We start from the raw sequence: 17,400 nt of genomic DNA, 5'->3' as shown, positions 1-17,400 counted from the left end.
AGCCTGACTCACAAACAAGTTTAACAATCAAGCCAGGGTGAATATTTTGTCTATGCAACTTTTTTTTAATTTTTTTTTTTTTCAGAATAATAAATAGACCAGTAATTTATTTAAAAGATGTTCTTATTTCATAAATATTTCCATAAAAGCTTGAGGAATCTTAATTATATAGCAATTCTTCACCCCATTGTGGAGGAGCAGAATTATAACTAGCTTCCCTTTCCCTGCTCAGCAGCTCCGTGATTTCTGATCATACCTCTAATTGCTCAGAAGCAGAACCTGCTCTCTTTTAAATGATTGTTAAATGATTCATTCAGGAATCATATTTATCTGGAGCAATTGTTCCACTGATCTCCACAAAAACCCACGGAGGGAGAAGCATCACTCATTCTGCAAATGGCAGTTCCTAAATCTGTTGTATTTTGTCCCTTCATAAAACGTGCACCTTTTACAATATATCATTGGGTCATTTTTAATTTTTCTCTAAGGAAAACCATCCTAATTAAAACCTGATTAGATGAGTAGTTAGTGAGAGATACAGCTGCCTGCATAGCCAAGAAGAGCTGTTAGAGAAGGTTTTAGCAACTGAGGCTCACGGGAATATACAGCTTAAACTTTTCAGAATGAGACTGGGCATCCAATCAATATTTAAACCTACTTCACAACCTTTTCTCCCTGTGATTTTCACTAACCAAGAGCCTGTGATATGACCCTTTCTATTTCAGTATGTCTTTTCTGCAAAGATTGATAGGGGAATTCTTCTTAATGCTGAAAATCATTAGAACTATTTCACCTCACAGTTTCTTTGTTAGACTACAAACAGAATGACAGATGGATACAGGAATCTGGAGTCTGAATATTTCATATTGACAACAGGCCGGACTCCACTCTCATGTACACCAGTGCTAATCAGAATTTAAAAATGAAACAAAACAAACAAACAAACAAGAGTGTAGTTACTTTAGTTTTTAGTTGGTGTAACTCTCAATAATATTTTGAGGAAGAAAGCTCTTACAGAGCCAAAATAGTACAAAAATAATTGCTATTATTTATTTATCACGTTCACACTCTTGTTTTCCATCGAATAATCCTTTGCTGGTGGAAATTAGTGATTCCAATATGTATTTGGTAGCTCAACAATGAAAAAACACAAGATGCAATGAAGACTTCCTCTAATTTCCTTTAATCTCATGCTGAGTTACTACCAGCATGACCCTGAGAGAAGTATTACTTCCTGAATACGGAGCTTTGATGAACAATAAATATTTCTTTCTTGACAGGTTTATTCCTTTGTTGAGGAATTGCTTGAGAGCTATTTCATTGTATATCGTGAAGGTGTAATTGGGCTACAGCAGGCTTATTCCTTTAATAGGTTAGGCAATAATTTCACATCACCCTTTAGTACACAGGGCTTTCATTCTGTTAAACTGATTGATTACTTTATCAGGATTCATTTGCTGGCATTTGTGTAAAGCAGCATCTTGCAGAAGGAAGAAGAATGCAACTTTACTCCCTTGTCAAGCCGTCAGGATCTGTATGAGACAAGACAGCAGCGAAGCAGACAGTGCTGCACAGAGAGGTCTGCAGGGGAATTCAGACCAAGAGGTTGTCCTGTCTGTCTCTCCATCCAAGGCAGAAGCACTTAGCTTGCCTTCCCTGTCAGACCTTTGTGTTAAATGGTTCTTAAAATCCTGCTTGTCCTTTGCAGCCTGAAGCTGCAGACATGCAAACCTCTCTCTTAAAGCCTCTTTCCACTGAAGCGGGTGAAACCAACGTTGATGCCTACAGAGGCAAAGATGTGGTTTTGGAAATTCCACCCTGCCAGAACCGAGAGTTGCGTCCTAATCCGTGACAAAGAAATTGTCCCAAAGTTCTGAGAAATATTTACCTTTGGATTTGTAGAAGTACCTGCTGGTATTCTGACAATCACCTAAATTGGACTGTGCTGAGGAAAAGCTGACCTTCTCCTTTCTCCAGTAAGCATGGTCTTATATTGGATTTTGATAAATAATATCAGTCAAAAACCACTTAAAATTCCTCTTAGAATATTTCCCTAGATAGAAACCAGAGTGAGAGAAATATTAGGCTAAATTCTCTTTTGACATAAATCCATTGCATCTAAATTAATCTATCTCTTAGAGTAACCTGATCATGGCATCAGGTGAAGTATCCTTTTGGCATGACACTCGAGGCCTATGCTAAGTTACACCAGCAACAATTTGTTTTGCTGTAACCACAGTCAGACCACTAGCTCTGATTTTAGTACCACGTTAACAAATCTTCCTTGCAAGGTTGCATAACGATGATTTGGCAATAAAAGCTTATTTTGGTTTCCTTATAATTTTAATTTGCAAAATTGATTCAGATGGAAAATTGGAAGGTTTTCTTTCAGAACCAAGAAGGATGTTTTTGTGAAGTTTGAAGAAAATCTATTAAGATGTGTTTAAATTACAGCTCATCAAACAATTAGACTGACTTGCTGTTTTGATAATATAATAACGTCTGTGTCTTGCTTAAAATGTTATCACATTATCGTCCTCAGTAGAGAATTTCCAGAGAGCTACAACTTTTTCAAGAGTAGCATGCTAGTTATGCATATAGAAGTAGTTATCAATTGAAAATACATAAGCAAAAATTTCTGGTTGGATCTTTTTACCCAATGTTATAAGGAGCCCAAAGCATAGCCTGTAGTAGTAAGGGTTCCCAGCCACTACTAAATCTAAATTACCCAGTACAGACAGACTCTTGTCTCTGTATTGTCTCTCTCGTCTCTATATTTGACTGTGTACCGTCTTCTTCTTGAGGTATAGTTTTCAAGCACGAGTCACCAGAGCAGTCTATGCAAAGTTGATCCTAATCTACACTGTGCCATTGTTTGCCAGAAGGTTTTGCTGCTAGTCTGCCATGAAGGATGCTTCATTTGCTGTCAGGTGGGTTGCCTAAAGGTGCTGGGTCATCCCACTTTTCTTGCCCCAGTCCAGAAAATTGCCATCATGCTTTAAAATGGGTGAGTGGAAAAAAGGCAGTCTCAAACACCATGCACACATTCTGCCTCATTTAGCACCTACATAAAAAAAAAAAAAAAAAAAAAAAAAAAAAAGTTAATAGAGCTGCCAAACCAATTACATTAGATTAAATTAAATTATTGAGCCAAAAAATTAAGATATCATGGCAGACAGGTCTAGGAATGTGGTGGCAAAAAGGGGCATGGGATACCCAGCTCTAGAAGAAATGAATTTACTCAGTGAGGTACCACTGATATAAAAATATTTTTAAAATGTCAGATGGAACTAAAACATTTTAGACATATGGTGCATTAACCAAATGTTTAAACATTTGCCTTTAGCTGCATAAATGTAAAACTGATGGAATGTGTTTAGCAAGCGATACAGATTATCTTTAACTGCATTAAACTGCACATGTTCATTGTAATGCAGGCCAGTTATAAATGCAATACAGACAACATCTTTAATCTCATCTATTGATAATATCTACATTTTTCTATTGCTTTGAAAATTGTTGGTCATCCGTAACTCAGAGTATTATTTGTGCTGACTGAAAAGATGAAAATCAAACATTAGTAATCAACTCTGAAACTGAGAAATGCTTTGATTTCTCTAATTAGGATACAGGGCTGAGCTTCAGAAGGAGCTTTTGCTACACATGCTATTAATGATCTTGGGAAATCACAGCAATTCTCTGGGCTTAGGTAGTTTGCCAGATTGCAGAGATAGCCAGCTGATAAATCAGAATAAGCCTCCTCTGTCAGCTCCTGTCTGATTTATGTAGATACACAGGGAGTTTGTAGGGAGCTTGGACAATAACTGCAGAAAAAATACTCCATATACGCTCAGCAGGGATTCTCAGATGAATAACCATCCCTTCTACAATGTATAAAACTTGTGGGATTTTCATTAATATCCACCAATTGTCTGAATAAGAAATAATATGACTTGTGGAGTCACAGAAAACCAAGCTCCCTATCGTTATGAGCAAATCTGCATTTTTTTGACTTAGTCTTTTTTTTTTTTTTTTGTCATACAATTCTTCTAAAAATTACATTGTTTTAAAAGTGCCAACCCAAACAATTTTCTGGAGTGTGGAAGTAGATGTCTTGACAATCCTTATTTTAATTGACCATGAAAACTTCTCAGTGAATCAACAGAGCCTTCTACAAATTGTATTCCTTGAGATAATACTTATGGCTGGTTAGGATTCCCAAATTCTATTACTGAAAACTTCAGAAAGGCACACAGATCTATTAGGAGGGAAAGAACAGGGGCTGATAAGTCAAAGCGGAAAAAATGTAACTGCTGTGATACCAGGTAGAAAGCAAGTGAACTGACTGGGAAGACAGGACTGCTTCTGAGTTAACCTGTGGCTAAACAGTAGCTGCAGTATATCAAAACCATCTGCAGGTGCTGCAGAAATGTTTGTGGAAGGCCACTGAGCAGAGCATGGTAATAACTAGTGGTCCAGGTCAGAAATGCTTTAAGTCTCGTTTTGAAATCAGGCAAGATCAGAAAGCCAGTGATACCATGTGGCAGTGATGGATTAACCCATTTGCTTGCCTCGTGACAAGACTGAATATAATGCTTCCTCAGCCTCTTTACACAAGGACAAGAAGTAGAAAACTTGATGTATTGGCATGGCTGTGCTGGCGTGCCAGCTCTGAGCGGGGCTGGTGGACACAGCATGGACCTGGAGGGGTCTGGAGGAGCTGCTAGGCCTCTGGGGACTCTCTGGGGATGCATTGCTTCAGGACTCTTTCCTCTCCTCTGGTGTTTAAATAAAGGTGTTTTTCTCTGTTGCCAGAACCGCAAGAGTAGGTTTGGGATTGTATTGCTAGTTATCCCTTTATCATCCGGACAGAGCAGAGCAGGAACTTTTCCTTTCCATTTCTCTCGCACTGTACATTCTAACACCATGCAGGGGACCTACTTGCTCCAAAGATCATATGCAGGCACACTGTTTTGGCACGTGTACGAGCTTCATGAGACGGCCTGATTCCCCATGATTTCCGAACCAGAGGAGAACTTAATACACTCAAAGCAAGTTAAAAACCACTGCTGGTTGTCCTGCCAGCCATTACTTTCCACCTGCTCTCCCCAAGAGCGTTGAGGCTGAGGAGCCAGCCAGCCGGCTGACGTGTGGAGATGTCTGCTCTGCATGCTACCAGCAGCACGACACGGCCTGCTGGCCAGATCTGCTTCTCGTTCAGGCTGAACTGCTGTCCCTCCCTGGGACACCTGGAGATCCATATTCCTCCAGGAGCCCACAGTGGGGAGGGGATGGCAGGGGTGTGAGGCAGAGGCCAGGCCCGGCGAGCTCCCGGCTGCTCGGCGCGGGGCTCTTTCCAAGTGACAGAAACATGCCCAAAGTGATTACTCACCTGCCTACTGCAGAACAGGCCCATCTGCATCAGGGCAGTTTGGCCTCTAGTTGGTTCAGCAGGTTTCCGTATCACGCTAAGAAGTGTTCAACAGTATCAAAACTGACATTTTTCCACATTTTTATTTGGTTCAGCCCAGGACAACCCAGAAAGTAAGTGCAAAAGCAAGCTGGCAGTACCAGGTACAGTTATCTTCAAGAGAGCTGAGGGGAAAGTAGCTTTTTAAGCTACTTGCAAGCATTTTAAGCTACTTGCTTGAGCCCCTGACACAGGCTGAGGAGGGAAATGGGGATCTCCAGAGTCAGCGTGTGATATTAAACTGTTGTCATCTTATCTAAGACAAGGACCTCCAGGAGCTGAGCCTGGGCTGCACCTCCTCAGATGGGCTGTGTCACGATGACTCCAGGCCCACAGGACATGTCTGGTGGCACCTTGGGAGAGGATGGCCATTTTGGTTTTCTTCCTTCTCTGACGACCATTTTGTATCCTGAGATCTCAAAGCAGGTGCAAAGGTCAATAAATAGCATTTGGCGATAAGGGCATGGCACAAGAGCAATGGCACTAGAGGGGCAATAACCTGCCTTCGTGTGGCAATTGAACTTCCTGTACAAGCGTGCATTTATTTTGCTCTTGAGAGTAAATCTCTCCAGTGAAATTCAGAATCTCTCAGACAGGAATACTGAGCCCAAGACACATTACCATCTTAATACTGAACTTCTGTGAGAAGTATTTCTGTGTGAATTGATTACAGTGCACTTCCCAAACAGTAAAACTGTGCTAGAGAATCCCATATAATTTAGAAAGAGACAACTAGAAACCAGTTCCATGAAAGGAATGAATTTTATGTGAAAATAATAAATTTGGCTGTGACAGACATACTGAAGGAAAACTGCTTTAAAATAATACACATGCCTCAGAATTTGTGGCTATCTGCCCATCCTTCCCTGCTCACACTGACTTACCCAGATGTATGTGTGCCTCCTCTCTTGGAAAATACTTTCTAACTCCCCTGCCTTTATGACTGACTGGCATAAGTCCAAAGTCTCGGCTGTATCATATTTCTGTCTGCATGCCTTAGTGTTCACAGCTAAACTAATCATGGCAACTAGAGTTGGTTACGTACCTGAGTGTCTGGATGGATGGAGGAACACTTCTGGAGATGAATTTCTCCCCTTTAACACTAAAATCCATGCAAGTAGGCTGGGCCAAATCATTCTCACCTCTTGCTATGCTGCCATGCCAATGGACATTATCATGCTTCTTATACAGGGCACTGAAGGGGGCCTAATTTTCACCCTCTTTTGCTCAAATTGTGTGCACAGCAGCTGATATGTGGTATTGGGACATGGAGCAGATGGCCACAAGTGGCTGCTGTCCCATCTGACCCCATAGATTTGTATGTGTTCAAGTGGTGTAGTAGGTTGCTAACCGTTTCACTTTGGATTAGAAGGGAATGGTAAAGCAAATGGTAAAGCAAAAAAGTCCAACTGAAAAAGAACACCTGGAATACCTGCAAAGCAGATACATCTTTTAATAGGGGAAATCCTTCTCTGAAGTGAAATCTTCTCTTTATAAGGTATGGTTTTTAGAGACACTCTAACTATGCAATAAAATACCTTACTGAGGTGGATCACAGTATCTTATTTGTATCATAGCACATCACTGTATTGCTTGCTTGGGTCTTTGGAGCTTTTGACATGTTGGCCTTGATATGCATAAGTTTATTGCTTCTTTTGTTGTGTTGATGGCCATGAATTCCTAACTCTTTTGAACTAGATTTCTGAAAAGACAGACTGGAAAAAGTGCTCTCAGTAAACATCTGTTACAAGGCTGAGACACAAGAAAGGAAAGTTTGCTGTCACCACAGCCTTCTTTGTTCAGAGTAATCTAACTAGTCATCTCCTGTACTTGGAGCTATCTTGTCAGCTAGGTATTCTTTCTCTTCTGCAGAGTGAAATCAAACTGACTTTTGTGTTACTAATTCCCTGAAGAAACCAGAACCCTTACAGTTCTCAGCCACTTCCCAAAGTGTTACTGTTTGGGGGTTTTATTTCACATTCCATGCCAGGTTTGGAATTTCCACCTCTTATCCAGCTCCCTGGTGCACAGCCCCCACTTTCCCACCTCCCTCCATGTGATGGGGACGGTGTTACAATTTCCTTTGCATGTGCAGCACAGGCAACAGTGGCCTCTGAGGCCTGAGTGGCCTCTCCCCTCAGCTCCCCAGCCAGCATTTGCCTGGAGGAAAGCCAGCTGCTTCTGAAATCAATGAGAGAGGAACAGTGGTATCAAAAGACACTGCCAAATAGTGGAGGAGGGAACTGAAAGAGATGCTCCGAGATGAAATTTCAAGACAGCCCAAGGTTCCTTCAAGATTTTCTTTTGGACCAGACTACAGACCAAATGAGGTTCAATCAGATTTCAGGTTGCAGGCTCACTTTTCAAAAGCTTTTTCCCCCTTCCCCTTTTCCTTAGTATGCCATGGTCTTCAGATGATGATTCTTGTTATGTACTGGAAATGTACTTGAGGTCTATAGCCTGTGCTCTGCACACTGCTTCAGAAGTGAGGCAGACTGGTGCAGTTTCCTTTTCCACTGTTTTCTGATAAAATCATCAATGTCCTTCACAGGCAAGCTGTGACAGCATTTGAACCACTAACCTTAATCCATCTGACATTCTCTTTTCTGCGGTTTAATTATGTTTACAACTTTCCAGGAGTATCCTAGCCTTTCTCTTTTTACCATGGGCTTTTCTCTGAGGTCACCAGCTTCACTTCAGTTTTCCCCAAATGTGCCTAGCAACCTATACACTGTACCTTCCTCGTGGCCACAACATTTGGCTTGTAAGAAGTGATTTTAAAAATAGGACTATAAATATATTTTTATATTTGTATTTCCAGGGCACTTATCTACTAGTGATTTTCTGAGCCCTTTAGGTAAAAACACAATAAATCAGGTAAAAATAGAAAAAAAATCCAATCAATGCTGAAGGCCATCCAGCAGAATTGGCTCCTGCACTGTTTGCAGTTTGACATTGATTCTCTCTTGGTTTCTAGAAACCTGCTCCTTGAAACGTGGCTGCATCGTACAGTCGCTCTAGCCCAGAGCAGAGGCATGTATATCGTTATTTTTTCACACCGACAGTGGACCTGAGATAAAAGTAGAAAAAGTAGAAAAGTAGCTCACAGTACAGTTTTGGAATGAAATCATCAGCTTCATGAAGCTGAAGGGCCTTGTCAGAGGGCAGTGATTCACAGCTTGGAAAAAAGCTCTCTTCTGTCACAGCGGAGGCCAAAGGTCCCATCCGTGCTGACCAGTGGGGCAGGCCTCTACAGCCGTTCTGGTCCTTGGGGGTCAGAAACCAAACAAGCTCAATCTATCTTGAATCACTCTGTGGCTGTAAAAAAAAAAAAAAAAAAAAAAAAAAAAAAAAAAACAACGATTGCAGTTCATTGTGCAGTTGCAGATGCCCTCAGTGCCTCTTTGTCTGGTGCTGCCCCTCCAAAAGTTATGGGTCATCTCGGAAACTCAGGGCCTTATCGGGCAGCCTCGTGTGGTTATCCTGGGTACCCCAAAAACAAAGTAGATGCCTATTTGTGGCTAAATGAATTGAGGCAGTTTTTCTCTACTTTACACTACTGAAGTAAATTGTTTAACCCCTGCTAACAAAGTTAGACCTTAAACTAGACCAGAGCTCACACAGATACAGCTTCCCCGCAGCTCCCTCTGAAATAACTTTCAAAGGGCTCTTGTTTTTTTCTTTCCAGCCTGCTAATGCTAGTAGTGGCATGATAGAAGCCATATCAAGTCATGACTGGGTTTCTCTGAGAACCTGAATATTGTAATCCAGGGCTTTCTTCCATTACTAATGGTTCACAGCAACACAGCTTGCAGGGCTATGTCAGCAGAACCACAGATGATCGTATTAAAAGAAACAGATTCATTGTCACTGTGTTATTGCACACCACTATGTTTCCAGGTAGCATTTCTTCAGTGTGCTCTCAACCTGGGAGTCATTAAAGCATTCTGCTGAAGTGAATTCTGTTCTTTATCTTTCATAAAACCAGGAACAGACCATCCCTCTATGCCTACAACACATTTTTTTCCTGCCCTTTCTGTAAACAGGGTATCTGCTGTCCCTCGTTACTGCAAAGCCAAAGCACCTCTTGGTCTTTCACATCACGTCACTGAGGCAGGGAAGTGTACCAGCTGCCATTTAATGATGGGGGACTAAGGTCCAGGGGGAAAAAGGCAGGAAAGAGAGATTCAAACATTTTCCTAACCAAATCCCAAGTTTGTTTCTTACTCTGATGATGATCCCTAATTGCCAATTAATGAAAGGGGCTGAAACGAACAATAGTTAGAAAACAATGCCCAAAAAGGATCAGATCAAAGGCTTACCTAATTTGTTATCCTTGTGTGTGTAGGGAATAGTGAAGATGTTTGTAAAATGAAGACTATAGGAACAAGACAAACATACCTAATACTAGGAGCATCTTTCAACCTTTTTCAGGTCAGGGATTTTCTGTACAAGTAACAGTTGTTATTTCCTCTCCCAGTAACTTGTCAGGTGTCCAGTGAAACCATGCAAAAAAAAATCATTAAAAAAAAAAAACTTGGCAGAAAAGAAGCCCTTATTGACCGGATCCCCTTTACTCTCGTGTTTATCAGTTGCTTCAAGGACCTGTCATAGATTCCTAAGGCAGGATTTACCTTTATAAAATCTGTAGTGATTTCCCAAAGTACATCATATGTATTCAGGCATCCACTATTTCTATTTAAGTACAGTTCCTGTTAATTTATCTGGTATCTATGTCAGTCTTAGAGGCAAGTAGCTCCCTAGATCTCCCCTAGAGAAAGGGAAGACATTGCAGCTTTCCAGTTCCAAAATGCTTTTAAGGGAGAAGTTAAAATTTCACAGCTGACCATTTGACAAATTGGCTTAATAGCTCAGTAGTCTGATTTCTAATCTGCATCGGTTTGTTGTAACAGGATATAAATGCTTTGTAATGATGCCTTAAGTGATGTGATTAATATCTATCATGTGATGTTTACTCTTCTCCCCTCCTCTGGAGTGAAGTGCATGCCCTGGAATGTCATATTTTGGTATGGGTTTATCAGTTTTGGTTTTGTTTGGCTTTGTTTTCTTTGAAAAATATACATGGTGCTCTGTATTTATTTTAGAGAAGGCAAGGTTAAAGAAACAGGGACCTTCAGTCTTGAGGGACCTCATTCCACAGTCCCAGCCTGACCAGTTCTGCCTCCTGCATGGATAAGCTTTGTCCTAGTTTTAGTGAGCTCAGTTTCCAGCGGAAGAGCAAAGTTACTGAGTACAGAAAATCAAAGGCTTTAAGCAATCTAAGATATTTCAGGCCAAAGTTGTAGATCATATGAAGGTAAGTTCTAACATTGTGAACTTGTTCTGGCAGGCTTTGGGAAGACAACACAGGACCTAGAGGAAAAAAAAAATTATTTCTTGTGGCCAGCTCTGTTATTTTCTGGCTTGTGTGAACCTCTGGGGTACAAGCAGAATGCCTTAAGCCAGATACATCATTCTGGAGATGTAGGAGTAAATAACTGAAGTGGGTCACTGCCTGCTAGGCATGCAGCAGGTCCCAGCCAACTGCAGAAGCCATGTGCAAGCCCTCACGCAACAAGTTAGCACTGACAGGGAGTGACTGCTCCATGAATAAAGACCAAGGGGACCCTCACAGACAGGCAGGGTTTGGGCTCCAAGTTTCTCAGCCCTGTGATACGCCGGGCTCCCTCTTCACACAGACTCCAGCAGACGGTTTCGGATTCACTGAGCATGGATTGGCTGAGAAATTAATGCTGAAGAGAGCTTCAGCAGAGGGAGCTTTCTCATCAACGCAATTAATATGTATTCTGGTGCTTTGTGGGATGCCTAAGCAACCATTCCTGGTGTTTGGGAGCCAACATCACAGACCTCTGTGCTGCTCTGAGCAGCAGCCAGAAACGTTGTTTCAGAATGGCTTGCGGTCTTTCCATTCCTCATAGGCTGAGAGCGATGCTTTCTAGCCCTGCTAGCTCAGGTGCCACTGCTGTGGCCATTTTAAATGCTCTCACGTGGAAGCCGAGCAACAGAAAATGTTAAAAAGCAACAAAATCCTCAGTAGGAATTTGATATGAAGGGAGGGCATCTAAGCTTGCTGGTGCACTCATAGATTTTTTCAGGCATGCATCCAGTATTAGACTCAGACTCTTAATTTCCTTTAGGCTATGATTTCATGTGGCTTAGTTTATTCATAGGTACCCGAAGAGTTTAAAAGTCTCATATAAATCCAGAAACTTCATAATGACCCCAGACATGTCCATAAAGCAAGCAAGCTCTGGAAAAGTAATAGCAACCATAGTAGCTGCGGATAACTTCCTTCAAGTCCTGCCTTCAGAGCACGCAGCCAGACAGGGTTAGCGTGGTCATGCAGCGCATAGGATATGTAGGATATATACATCAGGCCCTTTTACAGACTTGTGGTGACTCCAAGGTCTCCTGCGCTCTTCATTCCCACGCCAGCCAGCTGTAAGTGGGCTGTGCAGTGTAATACGAGGTGTCAGAGATAAGCCAGGTTTCAGCTCCTCCAAATCACTGCCAATGTGCAGCCACTATTGTGCTGCTGACAAGTTCTCCCTGGTTCCTTGGCCCGGTTACAACTTGGGTAGCTACAACCTGCCTACTTAAGGTCTCCCCAGAGTTCCTGTTGGCAGCGTTAGTCTTTTTCCACTTCTTGTCCTAATGTAGTTGGGTTATCTCGCTGCGCGTTGCTAAATGCTACCGCTATCCATACCAGAGGTGGCTGCACGTCGGGTTTGGGTGAAGCGATCTCTCATGAGGGCAGCGTGACCTTCCAGGCTTCACTCCTGTGAATAATCCAAAGCCACACAATCAGGCTTCCAGAAGTCCAGCTCTACTCAAGGCCAATACGCTCGTAAGAGTAACGTTGCTCGAGTGCCATGGAGTTTTACGTGCACATCTACACAACATCCTTACTGCAAAAGTAGAGCCTTTGTTTAAATTTTCTGTTTTCAATTGACTTGAAAATAAACAGAACATTTGGGGAAAAAAAAGTGAGAAGCTGAAAAGATTTGCCTTGTTTGTTCTGAAACTACCAAAAGCCTGGGGCTTTGAACGCTCTTGTAAACTGAGCAATGATCGCAGCCTTTCAGCTCAGGTGGAGTCCAGTGGAAGCCAAAATTAAAAATGCAGCCCACTGTGTAAATAAATTAAAGCCACAGCAAACACTCTGCTGTCCCTGTGCGTTTTGCACAGGCCTACATGCACACACTTAGATCCTCTCTGGAGATGGGAGGAATTGCTCTCTCGAGGTGCCCACCTCTCGTCATGCATCACAGACGAGTTGCTTAGCCCAGACACCGTGGAAGACATGGTCTGGTAAATGTTTTTTTTTACCAAACTGGTAAAACAGACACATTAGCATTTTGCATTTATTTAGAAAACATTTTCGCAAAGCGCTTGGTCAGCATTCTCACAGGATCTAAGGGAGGGAGGGTGGATTATCCTCAGGGCCACCTTTTGCTTTGCTGTGACTACGGAGGAAGACTTGACAAGTTGCTTCAGAAAGCTTTTAGAGGCAGAGGTAGGTAAGGCACCCCCTGCCCACTGCCTCACACCCAGCAAAGACTCCGCTGCTCCTCTTGCACCAACCCAGGGAAGGAAATGAGGCTTGTGTTGGCCACAACGGGAATGGCAGCAAGATCTCCTTTTGAAGGACTGTGCCATAGTGAAGGGTCCTGGTGCAGAGGTTATTAAGGTAGGAAATTCTGTAGGGCACTAGCAGGACGAGCAGATACTTGCTGGGCATTATTTTCTTACTATTAGAACATTGTTTTCTTCAAGAGATACAGACACCAAGGCAAAGAGTGTGTTGTCCTATGTCATACATCAGATTACACCTTTGTCTTCCTTCATGGGTCCATAACTACTCCCTCTGTCTCTCACTCTTCCTTCCCAAGGTACATAGAAAGGAGCGGCTTTTATTCTTCGCTTGGCAGGATGGAGTACAACCACCCTACCTGAGTAAAGAGTGGCAAAGACATCTAAATTTTCTGCGTGTGACGTAAATTAGAATCTTGATTTTTGCTTCTTGAGTAACAACACACATCAGTCTCTCCCACCAGGAAATAGACACGATCTGTATGCACGTATTTAAAAATCACACAACTTTAAGGTACGTTGTACATGGTGAGTTACACATGCATTTGTTTTCGGATGCAGTCAATATCCGTACTGGCAGGAGATTTTTAGGTTTTGATATACTGCTCTGATGATTGCCTATGTAGGGTGAAATGCATCCTTAAACACTGCACTGTCAAAGTAATATCCACAAATCATTCAGCGCCCATCACTGGCAGATAGTAAATATTTTATACCATATTGAAAAATAATATTTCTTCTTCTTAAGTATTGCTCATGTGTTCCCTTTGGGCAACTCTCAGAATAGCCTTTTGGGATTCATAAAAACAAATAGTTCCCTTTATGCTTTTAAAGCTTTCGTCACATGGGCTCCCCAAAGCACTTCCATGGCAGCAATCGTAGTCACTTGGTTTGAAAGATGAATATATTAGGGGGAACAGAGAGGGAGTAAAGATTTTTTTTTTTCTCTGTTCCTGCATAAAGATGTCACCTATGCCACGTGCACAGGACTGCCACTTGCATGGATGGCAACTCTGCAGGGATGCCAGAGAGGAATGGCCTTGCTTTGGGAAGATGCTTCAAAGCAGCATACAAAGAAAATGATCTGTGTGCCTGGGGAAGGCCATGATGCTCAAGAGAAAGACTATTAAACGAAAATACTATCTTTTTTTTTTTTTTTTTTTCCCTATGCTGTTGTTATTTCCTATATCCTGATCTATCTTTTCACTGCTGTGGTTGCATCTGAATTGAAATTATTGGTTTTGCTGATAATTTTTGCTTTAGATGACAGATACCCCTTGCATCATATTAGATCATACTGGCACTGAATGGGATTTTTCCAGTGACATTCAGGCTGCCCCCTGGGCACTTCTGTCTTGCCCACATTTCGGGCTGAACGTTAGGACTGCATTGCTCAGCTCGGGGTTGCTCGCTGTAACAAGCAATGCCTGCCTTGTCAATCCCAAACCTGACAGTACATTTAGTTCTGCCACTCCTCATGACCCGTGTGCTTAACAAGTCTGTTAAAACCTGCGGGCAGCTTGGCTCTGTGTTATCACATCACCGGTAGGTCCCAAAAGATGAGCTGGGGATACCTGCTGGAGAGCAAACATTTGCTTATGACAGCCTGGCCGGACACCACGCGGTGGTGGGGCTGCACGGAGGTGTCTCACTCAGCGGGGCTTTTCTTCTTAACGTCTGAAAAATGCTAAGCTCAGTGTGGATGCGCTACCAAGGCAGATATTAAATATCACCGTAGAAAATTAATAGGGTTCTGCAGGTGGAGAAGAGAAGATCACCGGCCCACAAATAATCCCTCCTGTCTCTGAAACGCTTCCCCTCCAGCAGTGGTGCAGGCTGACGTTGCCTGGGCAGTCCCTGCTCTTCGTGGGCTGGGGAGGAGGGAGCCAGCTGAGCCGCCTGCACGCTGCAGCCCTCATAAAGCTAAAAAATGGCACCAGAGCTGCGTGCTTCTAGCTGCTGCTACTGATGAGGCTGGCCCAGGTTTCGTTTGCAGTGCCTATGGTTCTGAGAAATAGCAGTGTGTCATTATGTCCCTGGAAGCTGGAGATTATAAAGGGGAGAACAGAAGAAATAATAATAATAATAATAATAATAATAATAATAATAATAATAATAATAATAATAATAATAATAATAATAATGTGGCTTCCGGAACCGTGTTTGTTAAAGCAGTCTGATATTCTGCCCTTGAGCTATTCCTCCAAACAAAATCTCCAGCGTGTATTCTTCCCTTTCGAACATTTAATGGAGTGTTGAGCCAGCAAGACAGCTGGGAAGTTCAAGTTTCTGACTGCACAATGGCAGCAGTGTCTATGCTGTCAAAATTAACTCTGCATTTTTTCCTGCTCGTGCTGGAAAAAAGAGATCTTTCCAACCTTTGAAAAATGTGCTGTGTGCTCAGAGTTTTTATATTCGTCCTCTAGTTTAGCTCAAACGAAGCTGGTTCAAAAATTAAGTTGTGATATCATTCAGATAGCCAGTGTTATTCAGACATCGATCACATTAAGGTATATTTTAAACACCTGATCACAGGGTGGACGGAGAAGGAGTGGGGATGACTGCTTGGCTAATGAGGGGATGGGCACTGCATCAAAACCTGGAAAGAAACATCAACCCAGTCCTACAGATATATCCAAATAAAGCTGCCACAGTATCTGCTATTACTGGCATTTACCAGGTAAATTCTGCTCTGGGTTGCACTGACCCAAGGAATTTAATCATGCTCTGTGGGTTTTTGCAGCTGAGTTTTTATTACGCACTGATTTTTTGTGCACGCCTAATTGCTGTTGAACCGTGGGTTTTGTGATCCTTTTATCAGCCAATGCACAAACCGCGTCAAAACATCTGACACGCGAAGTGGCAGGTTTTCACTTGAGCTGCTGGGCAAAGGAGGCTTGTACAGGGTCTCCTTAATATCCATTCTGACCTCTCTGTCTTTGACGGTAATAGCACATGTTCAGCGTCAGCCCGGTTTTTAATATATGTGACCCCCTTGAGGATCTGCCCAAAAAATCTCAGGCTTCTCTGTGATGGAAAGCAATGTTTTTCTCTTTAAGGAAAGGAGGGAGGCAGGTAAGGAAGGAGCGAGAACTATGCTCCTTGGGTAGGGAAGGCAAATGTAAATGCAAGATGCCATTTATCATTATTTGATATATAGCAAAATACAGTAATTTCATTTAGCAGCAGGTTTTAAGAAGATTAAACATGCTAGGAAAATTGTTTTAAAATAACAATGTAACAGGATATTGTAAATTATTTTGCAGTAGGCTGTCATGCCATGTCACCATAATTCTTCAATATTTAATTAAAAACCACAACAACTTAATATTCAAGTCCTGTCAAGAAAACTAATTGGATACAGAGACCAGCTGCTGGAGAAGTTTGGATGTCAACTCCAAATGGTAATGTGAGTGGCTTGCACTGGCTTGTGGGTACACATTTAAAATACTCGGTCACCACAGAATTACAGAAAATGCTGTGTTTTTATTATGAAGTCTTGACATTTTAGCCAGAGAGATTAATCTTTAACGACAAGATACACAAATCCTGTTTAATTAGAGGCTGATCTTTTTACAGCAATTCTCACTTTAGCATTTTGTGATAGGAAGCTCTCTCTTGGAAGAGCGGGTGCCTGCAGGTATCTGTGGATCTAGGTACACCTGCACAACCTTCAGTTCCCCCCCATCTCTGAGATTAAGCTATTTTACAGTAGGGATGGATATTTCAAATCATTAGCCCCCTATTTAGCATTTTAAACCTTGCTCTGTGATGAGAGACCCCTAGATCAGCCTACGTGGCTGCGGAGAGCTGAGCTTGGGAACTGCAGGACCCAGGGCAGAAACGTTCCTGTTCTCTCCATTGGAGTGGGGCCAGCCCCATTGGCCAGGCTTTATGCTAAATAATGAAAGCCCTGACATTAAATGTATTACAATGAATTACACGCCTATTCAGGGCGATATTTTATAGCTCCACAGTCTCAGAGCTATGTATGTTTTTTAAAAAATAAGCTTTAAATTACAAGCGCTCCGTACAGCTCATTTAAACTCACCGGTACTGGGTATTGCAAGGTATCTGTATTTCAGTGTTTATCAGAAAACAGAACACTGTTTGCAAATTGCTCAGGAATAGGAAAAAAGGTTTAAAATGATGGAAACTGGCATAATAAGGATTTATAAATATTGTGGTAGTGGAGCAAGTAAGCTATGTAATTCTCCTACCTTTGCAGCATTATAAAATACCCACAATGAAAGACACTCTCTTTTCTAGTAAACTGTTATGATTTTTTTTCTCTCATTGATTTATACTGAAGTGCT

The 17,400-nt window shown here is 42.0% G+C and overlaps 1 long non-coding RNA gene across 1 annotated transcript; it reads left to right on the top strand.

The window, feature by feature from the left end:
- Window positions 1-1,923: 1,923 nt before the first annotated feature.
- On the top strand, window positions 1,924-16,804 carry LOC121064827. The gene is made up of 3 exons (XR_005816717.1): window positions 1,924-1,976; window positions 13,384-13,598; window positions 16,351-16,804. It is a non-coding gene; the product is annotated as an uncharacterized LOC121064827 (long non-coding RNA).
- The last annotated feature ends 596 nt before the right edge of the window (window positions 16,805-17,400 follow it).

Source organism: Cygnus olor, chromosome 2 (genome assembly GCF_009769625.2).
Source record: "Cygnus olor isolate bCygOlo1 chromosome 2, bCygOlo1.pri.v2, whole genome shotgun sequence".
NCBI classification, from domain to species: Eukaryota; Metazoa; Chordata; class Aves; order Anseriformes; family Anatidae; genus Cygnus; species Cygnus olor.
Note: the sequence above shows the minus strand (reverse complement) of the source record. Positions and strands in the feature narration are given on the sequence as shown.